Raw genomic sequence first — 18,343 nt, 5'->3', positions numbered from 1 at the left:
TAAATAAAATGTCCGAATAATCGAAAGCCGGTTGAAAGTTTTGTGGTGTGTTCTGCCGAATGTTCAGCAGTTCATCCCGGGTAAAACTGATTGTGTTTGCAAAACAAAAAACAGGAAAAACTAACAAAAACACAAAAACAACTGGAGAGCTACGCACAGAGGCTGCCATCCGCGGCGCCATCATGATGTTTTATTGATAAGTGTGTATCGCAGCGGCGACACACTTCAGAATGAAAGGATATAGGCGCCGGAAAGCGCAGCAGGAAGGCACGGAAGGCGGCGTGGCCAGCAGCTTCAGTGGCTCGTCCCGCTGAGATGCTTGCAGTCGACGGCGGCTTCTTCTCCAGCTCCAGCGATGCGTATGCTTCGCTTGAAGGATGAAAAATCAGATAATAGCTGCCTGCGAGCAGTATTTATAGGCCTAGACCACACCCTTTTTGGGCGGGAAGCGATGCAGTGGGCGCAAAATGCCCCCATTGGTTCTGGCGTCACGCCAGGCCTCGCTCTATAGGCTGCTGCAGTTGCCACAGAGCAGCCAATAGGCGTGCAAGCTGTTTCGCCTATGTCTGTATGCTGCTGCAACGCGATTTAAATTATTACAAAATTAAGGATAATTTTTGGCTTCAATATCTCGCAGAAAAGGATTTTTCCCTAGCGTAAGATACTTACGCAGTACGGTGACCTCTCGTAAGAGAACCCTTATTTACCTATTTCATATGAAAATATTACTCAATCCTAGCAGTGAATATTAACATATAAATATTTGATTTCACACAATTCTTTAAATGCTGTTTAAATCAGAGCACTATGAGTGAAAAATGGTCTTTAATATAACTCTAAGAAAAAAATGAAGCTGAAATCCTTTCAAAAAAAGTAATCTGCAAGAGGGCAAACTGTAGAAAAACACCTGCCAAAGAAAAATTAATTGAGAAAATGTAGAGGAGAGTTCATAGGATAGTCCAGCTTTGAGAATGAAAACCAACCTGTTTGTTCCTCAGTATCTTCATCTTTGACTCTCAATGTTTCTTCAATCTTCATGTCTTCACTCTCCTCTTTAATAAACGCCATCTTTATGTTGCATGGATCTCAGTTGCCTCACCAGAAGTTTTCCTTCCGTGTTTGGAAATTTGTCCTGTTTAAGATGACAATTATTAACAGGAAAAAAAATAAATGTGTGTGCATCTTAATCAGCTCTAGTTCAGTAGTAGTGCACTAGTAAGGGAGTCAGAGCAATAGTTAATGGACTTAAATGATCTGATTAGACAAACTTCAACTTCAACATTTAATTAAATGTAATATACTATATTACTATTATTTGAGCTATATAGTAAAAAAATCGCTATTGTATTTTAAGATTATCATTACAACAACAAAAACGTTTGCAATTGTTTGTAAAAGTTGTCATTACACATGTTTGAGTTTGTTCTCTTCTTCTTCTTCTTCTTCTTCAGTGGATTTTATTGGCAGCTTGCAATCTTTGTGCATTACCGCCATCTACTGGATTGAGGTGTGATCACATTGGGGAGTCATCAATAAATTCGTATATATATATATAAATAATAATAATAATGATAAATAAATAAAAATAAGATCAGAGCCCAAGCATCAGCTAGCGCTGCGTGTTCAGCTCCTCTAGCTTCAACCTCAGCTCAAACCAAACAAAAAAAAAAAAAAAAAAAAAAAAAAAAAAAAAAAAAAAAAAAAATAGGGAGAGTTTGTTCTCGTTGCTTTGACTCTGTTTTGAGCAGCAGGTCTCTCAGCGAGCAGCGATTCGAAACAGTGAATCATTTTGTGAATCAACTGACTCAATTGACTCGGAGTTTGTAATTCGTGTTTCTGATCTGAATCACTACAGAGAGAGAAATCAGACTGATCTGTGGAGGCGCGTTACTCACAAAATAACGTTCATTATTATATTAAATATTGCAATGTTACACGCAATAATTACGCAGTCTAAATCGCTTGAAACCATATAATAGACTGAACGCGTTGTATGAATTTAAACACTTTAAATGATTAAAAGTACAGACCTTTCTTCAGCTGAAACCATTCACTGATGCAGGAGCGCGCCGCAGCCCTATGACGTCACATTTTTCACATCAAAAATAAAAGTCCTGTTCACGCGCTTCTCTGTCTGTGATCCAAAAAGTGCCCTGATATTTACAGGGAAACACATATGAACAATAAAACTTATGTCAGTGGTATTAAGAGTTTTTCTATTGGTGAAATACATATTAAAGTATATTTATGGAATGAAATGAAAAAAGTATTATTTTTCAAATATTTACAAATTGTAATATTTATAATATTAATTACATATTATTACATTTTCCAAATGTATTCATTCATTCTTTCATTTATTCAATCATGTGTTTATGACGTTTATGTCCACAGTTATTTATTTTTATGTTCATTTAACATTTATTTAATTTTGTAGTTATAATTATATATTTTTATATCTAATACACTTACTTGGAAAAAAACATACAAATCATTCTTGTAATATTAATCCAAAAATGACTTGAATTGCCCTAATACTGGCCGGAAAAGGGTACTGTCAACTTCAAACAAAGTTAATAAAAATTGTATTACTTTGTAAGCAACACAGCTCGTGCAGAGGAGAAGCAGGAATGTAAGAAATAAATGGATGTTGCTTCCATAATGTTAGTATAATTGGGTTTTATACATACATACAAATGTAAAACTATAGCAATATTTAAATATGGACAATTATAATTTTTTTTTTTTACTTTCAATTGATAGAATGATCATTTCTAAATCTGAAATGAAGTAGCCTACTGTTGTTAGCCCATATGTTGTGTTTAACACTAATATGAAATGTAATACATATTTTTCAGTCAGAGATATTATATTATACTTAATCCTTTACATAATAATATAATCCTTAATATAATATAATCCTTTACAGTCATAGATCTTTAATTTTTCCAGTTTTATTTAATAATAGTTCAGTCACTCTGCAAACTCAAACTTTAAAAATCTGAAGTTTTTTCCAGTCCTGTAATTTGAAAAACGAAATACTGGAATTTATTCTTGGTTGAGAATATCACAAATGTTATGATGTATTGGATATAAAATTAGATAATTAGTATCAATAGCGTTGGACTTTTGACAGATCTGCAATTCATCCTACGTACTAGGTACAGTATTATATGTGTTGTATAATCTAAAATTATATTGATTTTAGCGAACAAGACTTTTATTTTGGTCTGGGGTGTGACGTCATAAGGCTGATGCGCGCTCCTGCATCTGGGATTCAAACGGAGAAAGGTGTGTGTGCTTTAAACAACTGAAAGTGTTTAAATCCAGACAACGCGTTTAGAGAATTGCATATAAAACTGTGAAATGATCTGTCAGCCAATACATCACTTTAATCATTTATTTAGTGACACTGTAGTACATATAGTGATTATTTATTCCTAACGAATTCGGTCACTGGAGTAGTAAAAGATAGAAACGGATCTTTTCGAAATTCCGAATCAACTGAATCAATCGATCCACAAAATGATTCACTGATTTAAATCGCTGCACACTGACGACATCTGCTGTTCAAAACACTGGAAATAAAACGAGAACAACAAACACTTGAAATGACAACGACTACAAACAGCAAATGTTTTCATGAAAGTGGAATCTGTTAAACTAGGGAGATAATTGAAACACCCAGAGATTTAGTTTACATTTATTTTTCTTTCTACCAAACACAGAAGAACTCCTGCTGAAGCAACTGAGATTCAGGGGACACACTATTACCAAGATGGCGTTTATTAAAGAGGAGAGTGAAGATATTAAGATTGAAGAAACATTCAGAGTCAAACATGAAGATACTGAGGAACAAACAGGTTGGTTTTCATTCTCAAAGCTGAACTCACTTGATCCTTATTAAAATGTCCAGCTCTACAGGAAAAAACTTTTTGTGTAATATTAAATACAGTATCTACTTTTGATTAGAAAACAATGAAAGCGGTATCTGACAAAAACGTTATTTTGCTTGAAGCAGTTTTTAACTTGACATTTGTTTTAATTGTAAGTAATTTTTTTCTGCTATCATCAAAAGTGTGATATTAAAATGTAAATAGCACTTAATGTTCATTACAACAAGCAATAAATAGACATATTTCAGAAACACCAGCAGAAAGATGCAGGACAGCCAGTAGTGTGTTACAATAGTCCAGTCTAGACGTCATGAATGCATCAAATAACTGTTCTGCATCTGAAACAGGTAACATGTTCTGTAATAGTTACTCATTTTGTATTTTAAATATGAAATGACGTTACATGTACTTTGTTACTCTCCAACTCTGGAGCCAAACAATAAAATAGAAACCGAAAAACTCTTCTCGTAACCTTTGTGGGTTAAATTAGGAAATATTTCTTGAATGCTGCTTTTAAATTCTCTAACGTGAAGATGAACATGGCAGATTATGTGTGGCTTTTTTAAAATGAGTGTTTTTTTATCATTATATGGTAGTTGTGATAAAAGCACAACAATATACATGTTACAAATAATTGTTTTTAGTTATAGCTATAATTAATGATTAAAATTGGAAGGAAATGCGTTTAATAGAGACAGATCAGCAGCAGTATTTGTATCAATGAGACTGGTTTTCATTTACCATTGGCTACTTGGTGAAAAGATGCCAATAAGCCACATATTTTAAATGTACAATCTTTGTTGTTTTGCATTCAATTTACATGATTTAATTTGGAGATTTAATGTGAAATTGTTTATTGTCAAATAGTTTTTAATCAATTGCCAGCATTAGTCTAAATGTTTTGATGTCTGTTGCTTTGTGACATTATTTTTCATTTTTCTTCATTTTTTATTTTTCACTTCAGACCTGATGACTCCGAAAGAGGAGAGTCAAGAACTCAATGAAACAGAAGAGAAAGATCAAAATGAGAAACATGATTTCAAAACTGAAGAAAAATCAATTAGTTGCTCACAGAATAAAAAGACTTCCTCACCAGAAATAAATAAAAAAACACAAAGTACGAACCTTAAATCTGACATGAGAATTCAGACTGGAGAGAGACCTTACAGCTGCCAACAGTGTGGGAAGAGTTTCATTTTAAGAGGACATCTTAAGAGTCACATAAAAATTCACTCCGAAAAGAAGCCGGTAATATGCCCTCAGTGTGGAAACAGTTTTAAAAAGAAAAAATACCTTGATGTCCACATGAGAATTCACACTGGAGAGAAGCCTTTTGCCTGCCCTCAGTGTGAAATGAGATTTACGCAGAAAAACACCCTTAATGCCCACATGGGAATTCACACTGGAGAGAAACCTTTCATCTGCAAACTGTGTGGGAAGAGTTTTACACAGAAAAAAACACTTACTGTCCACATGAGAGTTCACACTGGGGAGAACTGCAAACTGTGTGGGAAGAGTTTCACATGTAATAGAAAACTTAAGACTCACATGAGAAGTCACTCTGAAGAGAATCCATTCCAATGTGATCAATGTGGAAAGAGTTTTACTCTGAAATGTCATCTTAATATCCACATGAGAAATCACACTGGAGAGAAACCTTTCATCTGCAAACAGTGTGGGAAGAGTTTCACACAAAAAGGAGTTCTTAAGACTCACATGAAAATTCACTCCAAAAAGAAGCCATTCATATGTCCTGAGTGTGGAAAGTGTTTTACACTGAAAGGTGCGCTTGATGTCCACATGAGAATTCACACTGGAGAGAAGCCTTTTACCTGTGAACAGTGTGGAAAGAGTTTCAAGTATAAAGCAAGTCTTGATGTTCACTTGAGCATTCACACTGGAGAGAAACCTTACACCTGCTCTCAGTGTGGAAAGAGTTTCACGCATAAAGTAAACCTTAAGGTTCACATGACAGTTCACACTGGAGAGAAACTGTACAAGTGTGTTCAGTGTGAGAAGAGTTTCACATGTCAAAGCAGCCTGATACGTCATTTGAGAACTCATTCTGGAAAGAAACTGCAAAAGTCAAAGTACTAAAACATTGTTTTTCATCACACTTAAAGAACAATCATACAAATGTAAGACTTTATCTGTGTTCTTTGTTCAAGAGTGTACTGAGAAAAAAGGTGTGTGAAATCAAGGCTATTTACACCGGAGCTGAATGTGGGCTACATCTGATCACCTTCATGAATCCTTCATCTCTTTTTGTTTCACCGTACGGCTTTTTTTAATTTTTAGGTTTTTTTTTACTTCTCTGGCCATTCACTTTACTGTAGTTTCAAATATTGAGTGATTACAGTAGATTCCCTTAAATTGTGACTATGAAGAGTATGCCACTCAATTCAATGTGTTGATTTCTCTGAATCGCAATATTAGTCAAACTTTTACCTTGCTGGGAAAAGCAACAATGTAACTGGAAGTTTATAAATGAATTGACATCAACTGAACAAAATGATTTGTTCCCATGGATTTTAAATGTATTTTAGCTTATTGTTTAATCAATTTAATGTTGTAATATCTGTTTACATTTATGGACTTCATCAGGAGAAGCATGAAAAATATTATTCTAGTTTGTGCAGGTCTTTTTTTTTTTTAAATCTACACAGTTCATTCTTTGTTGTGCTTTCAGTAGCCTATATGTACAGCAGATATACGTATTGTTTCCTTTATAATTCATTTGCTACAATAAACAATCCTACGCAGGCCTTCATTCATTTTCTTGTCAATTATACATTAAATAAAGTATTTTTAAAAAATTGATTAAATAGTACTACATTTTCATACCCCTCTATTAAAGGAGAACTCCGGTGTGATATTGACCTGAAGTGTATTGAATCATGATACCGAGTGTGAATGTACCTTGCATATTTAATCTCGGTTTGTGTCCAGCTGTCCGAAATCTGGGGTCAGTTAGCCGATGCTAACAACAGGTTGTCAGTGAGAGTCAACAAGGCATCGGAATAGCCATGTAAATAAATCACTGTTTTACGCCATTTACAAGGCACAAAGTAGCACCACACTTCATTGGTAGACTTCCAAGGGCCCTGACATTTAAAATGAGACATTGAGAACTCAGAAAAAGCACCGGTATTTTATTTACAAGAAGATTTATACAGACAGTACCTGAAAGAGAAAATCCGGTCGCCGCCATCCTGAACTTAGTCACGATAAGTTGAGTGTCAAGCACGAAGGAAACTACAACCTGATACGCTGATAACCTGATAAATTCCTTGGTGCTCGACACTCGGTATCATGATTCAATACACTTTAGGTCAAAATCTCTCCTTTAATGCACGAATAGCTTCTCATCAACCTATTAGATCTATTTTCTGTTACCTACCCAGCCAAGCTACATTTTACAACTCATCACTTTTAGCACATACTTTAAACCAGGGGTCCCCAAACTACGGCCCGCTGGCCGAATGCGGCCCGCCCACACATTTGGTCCGGCCCTTTGAATAATGCCAGAGACATATTTTGAAATGTTATTTTTTTTAAATATGTTTTCCTTATATCATGTTTGTATTTGATCAAAAAGATTGGCTTTTAAACGAAAAATTTCCCTTAGTTATTAACGTAACCTAATTTATATTAAATTCACCTACCAATAGAATGGTATGTTCAACAATGTTTCGATGAGATCGAACAGGTGATCAGGGTATATACATTAATCCTTAAGTTAATTTTACTACTTTTTAATACCTTTTTTACAACCTTCAGATTTTTTTTAAAACCATCACGACACTGAATTCCAAGTGTTAATCAGCGACCTTTCCATTATTTACACAGATTTTGACATATATAACATACAAAAAAAGAATAGATTTAGAGACTGATGTTGACAACATATTGCACATATTTATTTCACTTAGTAAATAAAAATAAAACAAACTACATAAAATGTGCAATGGAGAGAATGGATAGTTCCAGCACACTGGCTGGCATTCACTGCAAGTTGCTGATTCTCCATTATGATATATTCACATTAAAATGCTTGATCTGTAGAGAAAAGGCTGTGCATCCTTCAGTGCGCAAAACCATGATAATATGAAACGCTTTAAAACAGAGCGAACAAAGCGCGTATGCGCATCGCGGGTGCAGAATGATGTGGTCAAAGCAACATGGAGACACAGCCAGTGCGCATTTAAAAGTTCACGGCACAAAGCGAAGAAATGTCGAGCGCACAAATCCTACTGTATATCTGTCCAACAGTTTATTTATCATTTGTTTCTTCAAGGGCTTTAAATTCCAGTTATTGTGCGTTTGATGCCGATTCATAGTCCTTGTGTGTTTGTGACAGGCACACGGTAGCAAGTCGTTTAAAACAGCAACAAACTCCAACAAAATAAAGTCATTTTATGGAAATCCACAGCCTTTTCTCTACAGATCAAGCATTTTAATGTGAATATATCAAATTGGAGAGTTTTACCGTGCATCCTACTGTAACCGGAAGAGGTGCGCGCGCTGTTTGAATAACGTTACTGAATGGAGAATGATTGACAGTCGCAGAGGAGGCCCATATTTAAATGAACTAACGCGAACGCGGATAGAATTTCAATCAGTATAGGACACCTGATAGTCTGAAAAAATAATACCTAATTTGGAAAAAATAATATCTTTGAGACCACATTTAATACTTTTAATGGCCTTAAATTTGACAATTTTGATTTATCACTTTTTAATACTTTTTAAAACCCCGCGGATACCCTGGTGATGCGTGAGCCACTTAGGAAATTCAAAGCGACGACAAAATGGCTAAACGGTATGGAAAGAGAAAGGTTGATTCAGAATGCAGGGTATTTAATCAAAAGTGGACAAGTGATTATTTTTTTGTTCAGTGCAAAGAAGAGGCTGTTTGTCTCATCTGTCAAGAAACTGTCTGTGTTCAAAGAATACAATCTGCCAAGCTTGCAAGGTCAAATGAGAGCGGACAAAGTGTTGAAGCTAAAAAGTGCAAAAAAAAAATCAGCTCAACAGAACACATTTGTACACCAAACCCTGTTGAACCATCAGCCGTTCCAGCTAGCTTTCAGGAAGCTAAACTTAACCAGCGGTAGACCGTTTAGTGATGGTGAGTTCGTCAGAAAATGTATGAATGCTGTTGCTGCGGAGGTGTGTCCCGATAAAAAAGACGTCTTAAATGCGGTGAGCCTGTCAGCAAGTACAAGCGATATTATCGATATCGTGGGCCACATATCGCCACAGAATTGAATCGTGAGTTACCTGTATCGTCCCACCCCTATGGGAGATTGAGTGGAGTGGGATGTTTGGTGTGGAGATATCAGTCTCATATAAGAGCATCAGCAGGAAAGGAGAGGGTGATGAATGTGTGTTTGGACGTAATGATCAATCCTGGAGTTTGTTCTGCTCTCCCTCTAGATGCTTATTTGTTCATAATAACAGATGGGCTGAACTGTCTGTAGTGTCCAGCCATAGAATAGGAGTGTATGTGGATGAGAGTGAACTCTGTCCTTCTCCAGCGTCTCTGACACAATGAGCCTCATCCACACAGTCCACACCACATTCACTCAGACGCTCATCCTGGGTTTATGCATTTATTGGATCTTCAGTGAAACTGTGTTGATGAATGAGAATAGATTCTAGACATTGCTGTGTAATATCTCTGTATGTCTCTGTAAAAAAAAAAAAGATTCTACTCATAATAGTTTGAGCTGGATAATAAATGAGCGCTAATGATTTGTTATGGCTTTATTTTTAGTTTTGTATATTGAAGATCTATCTTCTTTTCTAAGCTGACACTTACTATTACTATTTAAGATAATATGTGAAATATGTTTTTGTCAAAATTCATTGATTGGATATGAAAGTGTTGGGTTTGTTAGAGGTGAGGAGCTAACAAAGAAATCTCAGTCATTTTCTACCATTTCCATTTATTATTAGTTGCTAATTTCTGAATGATCAGCAGAAGATTACTTTACACTGGCATTTTGAATAAATGCTGACATCTCTGTTTTTCAGATTGTCTCCGTTTCTGTTGTTTTTTTTTGGTTGGGTTTTTTTTATAGTTAGGAAAGCACTCTTTTAATTGTAAGTATCAGTTTGATCAGTCCCAGACCGTTTTTAACTGGTCTTGCTTCCTGATCAGATTCATCAAACATGCATCTTCTTGATCACTCAGTTCATTTGGATACTTCTCATCTTTGATCAACAGTTCCTTTACTGATGTGTCAAGCTGTAAAGTCTTGTTGAATAATTGATAGATGTATAAAAATATCCACAATAAAGGTAAAAACTTTTAAAATCTAGTTTATTTAACAAATTGATGGCTTTAAAAAAAAAGTAGTTAAGTAAAAAGCAATAAGAGCAATTTTAATAGACAAAAGTGTAATAAAATTGGAACATGCATTTACCCCAAAAAACATTTACACTTCAGATTAAATCAGTTTTTCAACATTGTTGTCATGATATTTCTCCATTCAAAAAGTGCCCTGAAGACATTTATTGCCATTTCATTGAGGATCTGAATTTGTCAGTCTATGTTTATCATTTTTAATTGTACAAGAAAGTGTGCGATAACTGTTTTATTTTTATTTTTATGATATGGCCATGTTCAGAGTTGCGTATTACAATCACACAACTCACTGTCTTCAGTACAACAAACTTTAGGTTTGGAGGATAAAGTGGAATACTTACACTAGTCTCTGTGTGGCGTAGCATTGTGTTTTTTAAGGAATTCTGTATTTTTACTGCAGCTCAGCTTGGGCTTTAGTAGTCAGCTGTACTGGGTACTTCATGAAGTCATTTGTTTCTTCACCTTTGAAATGAAAATGTAAATGTTTTTTAAATAAATGTTTCATATCTAGTTAAATGCATGTTTGAGGACTCAGATGCCCCAAATTTCTGAAAGGGGGATGGTTTGGAAGTGGTAAAAAAATAATAATCCCGGAATCCTCTTAGGAAGTGTGTTTAGCATATCATTCACATGCTTTACATTTTCAGTCATTTATCTTTGTCTTTATCTCAGTCTTTTTGGTACAAACAAAACAAAAACAAAACATTTTTGGTGGGTCACACTGTGGCCTCAGAGCTTCTCCCTTGCTGACAAAGAAAGGGTTAAATAAATAAATAAATGTCTTAGTAAATAAGTAAATAAATGTAGACGTAATGCAGAAATAAATACCAAATTAAGTAAATTAATTTAAATGAATGAATAAATGAATGCATTTTGGAAAAATAAAAAATAGCATAAATAAGTAATTAAAATGATAAATATCTCCACTTTAATATTTTTATGATTTCATTCTTTATTTATATTATAATGTGTATTTCACCAAGAAAAAAAACTCTTAATACCACTGACATAAGTTTTATAGTTCATATGTGTTTCCCTGTAAATATCACTCTTTGGATTGTAGACACAGAAGCGCGTGAACAGGACTTTTATTTTTGATCTGGTGGTATGACGTCATACGGCTGCTCCGCGCTCTGCATCAGTGTATGGTTTCAGCTGAAGAAAGGTTTGTAGTCTTAATCATTTAAAGTGTTTAAATTAATACGCGTTCAGTCTATTTTATATGGTTTACAGGCGATTTAAACTTTATAATTATTGCGTGTAACATTGTAATATTTTATCTAGTAATGAACGTTATTTTGTGTGAGTAAAGCGCATCCACACACAGAGTCTGATTTCTCTCTCTGTTAGTGATTCAGATCATAAACATGAATAACAAACTCCGAGTCAAATGAATCGGTTGATTCACAAAATGATTCACTGTTTCGAATCGCCGCTCGCTGAGAGACCTGCTGCTCAAAACAGTGGAAATACGAGAACAAACTCAAACATGAGAAATTACAACTTTGACAAACAATTGCAAATGTTTTTGTTGTTGTTGTAATGACAACCTTTAAATACAGTAGCTATTTTTAAAGTGTGTAATCGATTAAATGTAATATACTAATTATTAAATGTTAATCAAAACGAAATATAAAGTTAAAAGGTGTGAGTGTTTGTTAAATCAAATCATTTAAGTCCATTAACTATTACTCTGATTCCTTTACTAGTGCACTGACTACTGAACTCTAGCGGACTGAGATGCACACAGAGATTAAATTTTTTTCTTTTTTTATATTTCTGTTAATTACTCTCATCTTAAACAGGGCGTTTCCAAACAGAAATAAAAACTTCCTGGTGAAGAAACTGAGATCCACGTGACACTATTATAAAGATGGTGTTTATTAAAGAGGAGAGTGAAGACATGAAGATTGAAGAAACATTCAGAGTCAAACATGAAGATACTGAGGAACAAACAGGTTGGTTTTCATTCTCAAAGCTGAACTATCCTGTGAACTATCCTCTACATTTTCTCAATTCACTTGCCTTTGGCAGGTGTTTTATTACACTGTTTGTCCTCCTGCAGCTTTCTTTTTTTAAATAATTTCAGCTTAATTTTTATTCTTAAAGTTCTTTTAGTGCTCTGATTTAAAAACAGCATTTGTAGACTTGTGTCTCATTTAATTTGTAAATGTTAAGGTGCACTGCTAGGATTGAGGAACATTTTTCATATGAAATGGTTAAATTTTTTTTTTTTTTTTTGCTTGTGGTCTAAGTCTGATGTAATTATGACAAATGCAAAATAAAGTCTGCTGACAGCCGTCTCTTTCACTCGACTAGTGCTGCCCCTTTATTAGTTAACTGAATGTAATGCTGCGTTCCAGACAGATTATTGAGCTCGTAAATCACGACTTCAAATCATGACTCACGACTTTGTAGCGTTTCAGGCAAATCAACCCAAACTTCAGACACGCTTTCTTGTCTTTCTCGTTCCAAAAGCTTCAGTGAATTCTGGTTCAAATAGATACTGTTCAGGATTTGCACCAAAGTAAATATCTAAATCGTCTCTCACAAATGTCTCCTTGGCGAGGAACGCTGCCTGTGCATGCAGTTGGTCACGTTGGATATGTTGACGGAAGCAAGCATTTCCACATGTGCTGTGTGATATTACTGCGCCTGCTTCGGTCATATTATGGCAGCAAACTTCGTTGACTATTACGCCGGAATGGGAGTGTAGTTCCGAATCTTATCATCCTAGAAAACTGCAGCCTTACATTTCTGCTGTTCTTAGTACACAATATAACTACAGAAGAGTCAAGTTTTAAATAGGACAAATATCAAAATTTGTTGGTCATATTTGAACGCGATGCTACTGGTCTAAAAGGATTCAATGATTTATGCTTAGCTATGCTAAAAGTGATATCGCCAGAACAGGAGAATGGCTGAATGAATTTCAAAACGGTAAAACTAAACTTATTAACTCGGGGGGGGGATTTGGAGAATGAGCCTATTTCCAAAAAAAGTGGAGTGTTCCTTTAAACTGCATTGTTTCAGTTACTTTCTGTGTAGTTGCCAACAAAGCTTTGGTGACAGGACTTTGAAATAACAAACAGGGAAAACGATAAAAGGCATGACTTACATCGCATCTAGCGAGCAAAATTTCCAAGCTCCTTGATTCGTTAGTTTGTTTTATTTTTTTCTTCATTTGAAAGGCTTGTGCTCGTTTTTTTTTTTAAAAGATAAAATCGAATGTACTTTTATCCCGGAAAAGATATTGCACATATTTGACAGTTGAGAATGGTCCAATCACATGAGGACAAAATTTATAAAAACTATTGATTGGCTAAGTTCTAAAGTGGGAGGGTCTGGGGCGCTGTGCTCTGCGCCCCAAGGACAATCTGAAACAAGCCAATCAGTGCTCAGCCTCAAGTCACATGCGTTTCAAAAATTTACAGACCTAATAGACACCCATTTGGCCGACGTCCCGCATACACAAACAAAAAACAGTTTTGATTTTTTTAAAGGAACACTCCACTTTTTTTGGAAATGGGGTCATTCTCCAACTCCCCCTGAGTTAATAAGTTGAGTTTTACCGTTTTGAAATTCATTCAGCCGTTATCCTGTTCTGGCGATATCACGTTTAGCATAGCTTAGTATAAATCATTGAATCCTTTTAGACCAGTAGCATCGCGTTCAAAAATGACCAACGAGTTTCGATATTTGTCCTATTTAAAACTTGACTCTTCTGTAGATATATCGCGTACTAAGACCAGCGGAAAAGTAAAGCTGCGGTTTTCTATCTAGGCCGATAAGATTAGGAAATACACTCCCATTCCGGTGTAATAGTCAAGTAAGTTTGCTGCCGTAACATGGCCGAAAAAGGCGCAGTGCCCGCTCATGTTTCTCTGGCGGCGGTGCTCGCTGACGTTCCTCTGGCGGAGGCGCCCGCATAGGTTCTTCTGATGGCGGTGCCCACTGACGTTCCGCTGGCTGCGGCGGTGCTTGCCGACGTTACTCTGGCAGCGGCGTTGCCCGCATAGGTTCTTCTGATGGCGGTGCCCGCATAGGTTTCTCTGGTGGCGGTGCCCACTGACGTTCCTCTGGCTGAGGCGGTGCTTGCCGATGTTACTCTGGCGGCGGTGGTGCCCGCATAGGTTCTTCTGATGGCTGTGCCCGCTTTCGTTCCTCTGCCGGCGGTGCCCGCTATCGTTCCTCTGCCGGTGGTGCCCGCTATCGTTCCTCTGCCGGTGGTGCCAGCTATCGTTCCTCTTCCTCTCCTCTCCCTCTGGCGGCGGTGCCCCCTCACGTTTCTTTGGCGGCGGTGCTCGCTGACGTTCCTCTGGCGGAGGCGGTGCTCGCTGACATTCCTCTGGCGGCGGCGGTGCCCGCAGAGGTTCTTCTGATGGCGGTGCCCGCATAGGTTTCTCTGGGGGCGGTGCCCACTGACGTTCCTCTGGCTGCGGCGGTGCTTGCCGATGTTACTCTGGCGGCGGCGGTGCCCGCATAGGTTCTTCTGATGGCTGTGCCCGCTTTCGTTCCTCTGCCGGCGGTGCCCGCTATCGTTCCTCTGCCGGTGGTGCCCGCTATCGTTCCTCTGCCGGCGGTGCCAGCTATCGTTCCTCTTCCTCTCCTCTCCCTCTGGCAGCGGTGCCCCCTCACGTTTCTCTGGCGGCGGTGCTCGCTGACGTTCCTCTGGCGGAGGCGGTGCTCGCCGACATTCCTCTGGCGGCGGCGGTGCCCGCAGAGGTTCTTCTGATGGCGGTGCCCGCATAGGTTCCTCTGGTGGCGGTGCCCACTAACGTTCCTCTGGTGGCGGTGCCCGCTGACGTTCCTTTGGCGGCGGTGCCCACTGACATTCCTCTGGCTGCGGCGGTGCTTGCCGACGTTACTCTGGCAGCGGCGTTGCCCGCATAGGTTCTTCTGATGGCGGTGCCCGCATAGGTTTCTCTGGTGGCGGTGCCCACTGACATTCCTCTGGCTGCGGCGGTGCTTGCCGACGTTACTCTGGCGGCGGTGCCCGCATAGGTTCTTCTGATGGCGGTGCCCGCATAGGTTCCTCTGGTGGCGGTGCCCACTGACGTTCCTCTGGCTGCGGCGGTGCTTGCCGACGTTACTCTGGCGGCGGCGGTGCCCGCATAGGTTCTTCTGATGGCGGTGCCCGCATAGGTTCCTCTGGTGGCGGTGCCCACTGAAGTTCCTCTGGCTGCGGCGGTGCTTTGCCGACGTTACTCTGGCAGCGGCGGTGCCCGCATAGGTTCTTCTGATGGCGGTGCCCGCATAGGTTCTTCTGATGGCTGTGCCCGCTTTCGTTCCTCTGGCGGCGGTGCCCATTATCGTTCCTCTGCCGGCGGTGCCCGCTATCGTTCCTCTCGCCGACGTTCCTCTGGCGGAGGCGGTGCCCGCATAGGTTCCTTTGGTGGCGGTGCCCGCTCACGTTCCTCTGGCGGCGGTGCCCGCTAACGTTCCTCTGGCGGCGGTGCCCGCTCACATTCCTTTGGCGGCGGTGCCCGCTCACGTTCCTCTGACGGCGGTGGAAGCCGTTCCGTAGAGGAGGGGTTTTGTCACGGGTCTGGGCTGTGGTGCTTTCCCTTCTCCCCTTGATGTCGCTGTCTCCCTTCCTCCCGCACCCCACTCCTCTGAATTGCACACACCTGTCACTCGTCACACTCTCAGCTGTTCCACATTATCACTACTATTTAAGTCTTCCCTCTCCCTGCATTCTGTCTGGTTGTATTGTTTTCTGTAGTCTTGTTTTTCTGGTATCTTGAAGTCTGTGTTCAAGCTTGTCGTGTCTTGTTGTGCCGTGTTGGCCTTTTGTTTTATTTGTTTTGTTTAATTAAATATTTCCTTACCTGCAATTGGATCCTGACCTCATCTCTTCATCATGACAAGTTTGCTCCAAATCAACAGGTGCTTGTTGACTTGTTAAGTGATTAAAGCATGTTGGTTGTATTTCTTGAATATTTCAATGTAGCCTGACAACTTGTAACTTGTGGACTTTGAGCATAGAAAGATTGACACGGCTGAATTTGGCAAATGCTGTGGCCAGTAACTGTTTATTCTCTGTGCAGTCAGTTCTCCAGACTAAGATGATGCAGACAGTGGTCAGTGTGACTAGTAAGTGCTTTAGCTGCTGCATTAAACTGCTGTTAACTGGTGGTTTATCTTTTTCTTTTTAACCTCAGACCTGATGACACTAAAAGAGGAGCATCAAGAACTAAATGAAATAAAAGAAGATCAAAATGAGAAACATCCTGATTTCAAAATGGAAGAAAAATCCATTAGTTGCTCACAGATTGAAGATATGTTGTCACCAAAGAAAGGTCAAAGCACACACCTTTTCCCACACACCAATGCCCACAGGAGAATTCACACTGCTGAGAAGCCTTTCATCTGCGAACAGTGTGGAAAGAGTTTCACGATTAAAGGAAACCTAAAAACTCACATGAGAATTCACACTGGAGAGAAGCCTTTCACCTGCAAACAGTGTGGACAAATGTTCAGTCGACAAGAAAGCTCTAACATCCACATGAGAATTCACACTGGAGAAAAGCCCTTCACTTGCTCTCAGTGTGGAAAGTGTTTTGCATGGAAAAGTCACCTTAACGTCCACATGAGAAGTCACACTGGAGAAAAGCCCTTCACTTGCTCTCAGTGTGAAAAGTGTTTTACACATAAAAATAACCTAAAGACTCACATGAGAGTTCACACTGGAGAAAAGCCCTTCACTTGCTCTCAGTGTGAAAAGTGTTTTACACATAAAAATAACCTAAAGACTCACATGAGAGTTCACACTGGAGAAAAGCCTTTCACCTGCCCCCAGTGTGGGAAGAGTTTCACACATAAAAAAAACCTAAAGGCTCACATGAGAATTCACACTGGAGAAAAGCCCTTCACTTGATCTCAGTGTGGAAAGGGTTTCACACTTAAAGCAAACCTAAAGGCTCATATAAGAGTTCACACTGGAGAGAAGCTTTTCACCTGCCCTCAGTGTGGGAAGATACACAATGGAACCCTAAATAATCACATGAAGATTCACTCAAAAGAAAGAATTAAATGTCATCAGTGTGAAAGGAGTTTCACAGACATGAATGACCTTGAGAATCATATAGTAAATCAAATCAGAGGAATGTATTTCATGTGCCATCACTTTGGAAAAAGTTTCTCAAGAAAAGACAGCCCCAAGACTCACATGAGAGTTCACACTGGAGAGAAACCTTACAAGTGTTTGCAGTGTGAGAAGAGTTTCACATGTCACAGAAGCATGAAACATCATTTGAAAACTCATTCTGGGAAAAAATTGCCATTTACCTCAGAGTGATGAGGTTTAGAAAAAAAGGGGTAATTTCCACCATCATCTGTCCATTGATTCTGGAAGACAATTCAAGCTTAATTTTACACTTATAGATAAGTAAAACAAACAAACAAACAAAAAACATTCTCCGGCCACTGCCACAATGTCAGGGCCCAAACCCTCCTCCGTCTGCTGTGAGTGAACCAAAAACAACTGATAACAGCTCTCAGTGATATGTGTCGGGTCCCTGCTATGATAGCAGCAACAATCAGGAATGTTTACAGAACAAGCGGGAACCCAGTGTGCCTGTAGTTTAACTAAAAAATAAATCACTTCTGATCAATGACTTTATAACCACAAACAACCTGGATTTTATGTTTCTAAATGAAACATGGCTAGAAGACAGCTGCACTGCAACAGTCCTCAATGAAGCAGCGCCTCCAGACTTTACGTGTCTGCAGACTGTCAGAAGAGGTGGAGGTGTAGCTGCTCTATTTAAAGATGTCTATCAATGCAAGCAAGTGTCATTTGGTCAGTACATGTCTTTTGAATATCTAGGGATTCTTCTGAAAGGTGCTCCACGCATTCTATTTATCATTATATACAGGCCCCCAAAATACTGTCCAGTCTTTGTTGAGGAGTTCACAGAACTGCTATCAATGATTTGTTCAGAGTTTGACTGTTTTGCTATTGCAGGGGATTTTAATTGTTCACATAGAAAATGCAGAAATCAAAACCACAAAAGAAATTATATCGGTTTTGAACACGTTTGACCTGATTCAGCATGTGCATGGGCCCACA

The 18,343-nt window shown here is 38.7% G+C and overlaps 1 pseudogene; it reads left to right on the top strand.

Moving 5' to 3' along the window:
* Positions 1 to 5,033: 5,033 nt before the first annotated feature.
* Positions 5,034 to 18,268, top strand: LOC141323203 (uncharacterized; annotated as a pseudogene).
* The last annotated feature ends 75 nt before the right edge of the window (positions 18,269 to 18,343 follow it).

The sequence above is a fragment of the Garra rufa genome, chromosome 1 (assembly GCF_049309525.1).
Source record: "Garra rufa chromosome 1, GarRuf1.0, whole genome shotgun sequence".
Classification (NCBI taxonomy): domain Eukaryota; kingdom Metazoa; phylum Chordata; class Actinopteri; order Cypriniformes; family Cyprinidae; genus Garra; species Garra rufa.
The sequence above is the reverse complement of the archived record's forward strand: the minus strand, read 5'-3'. Positions and strand labels throughout refer to the sequence as shown.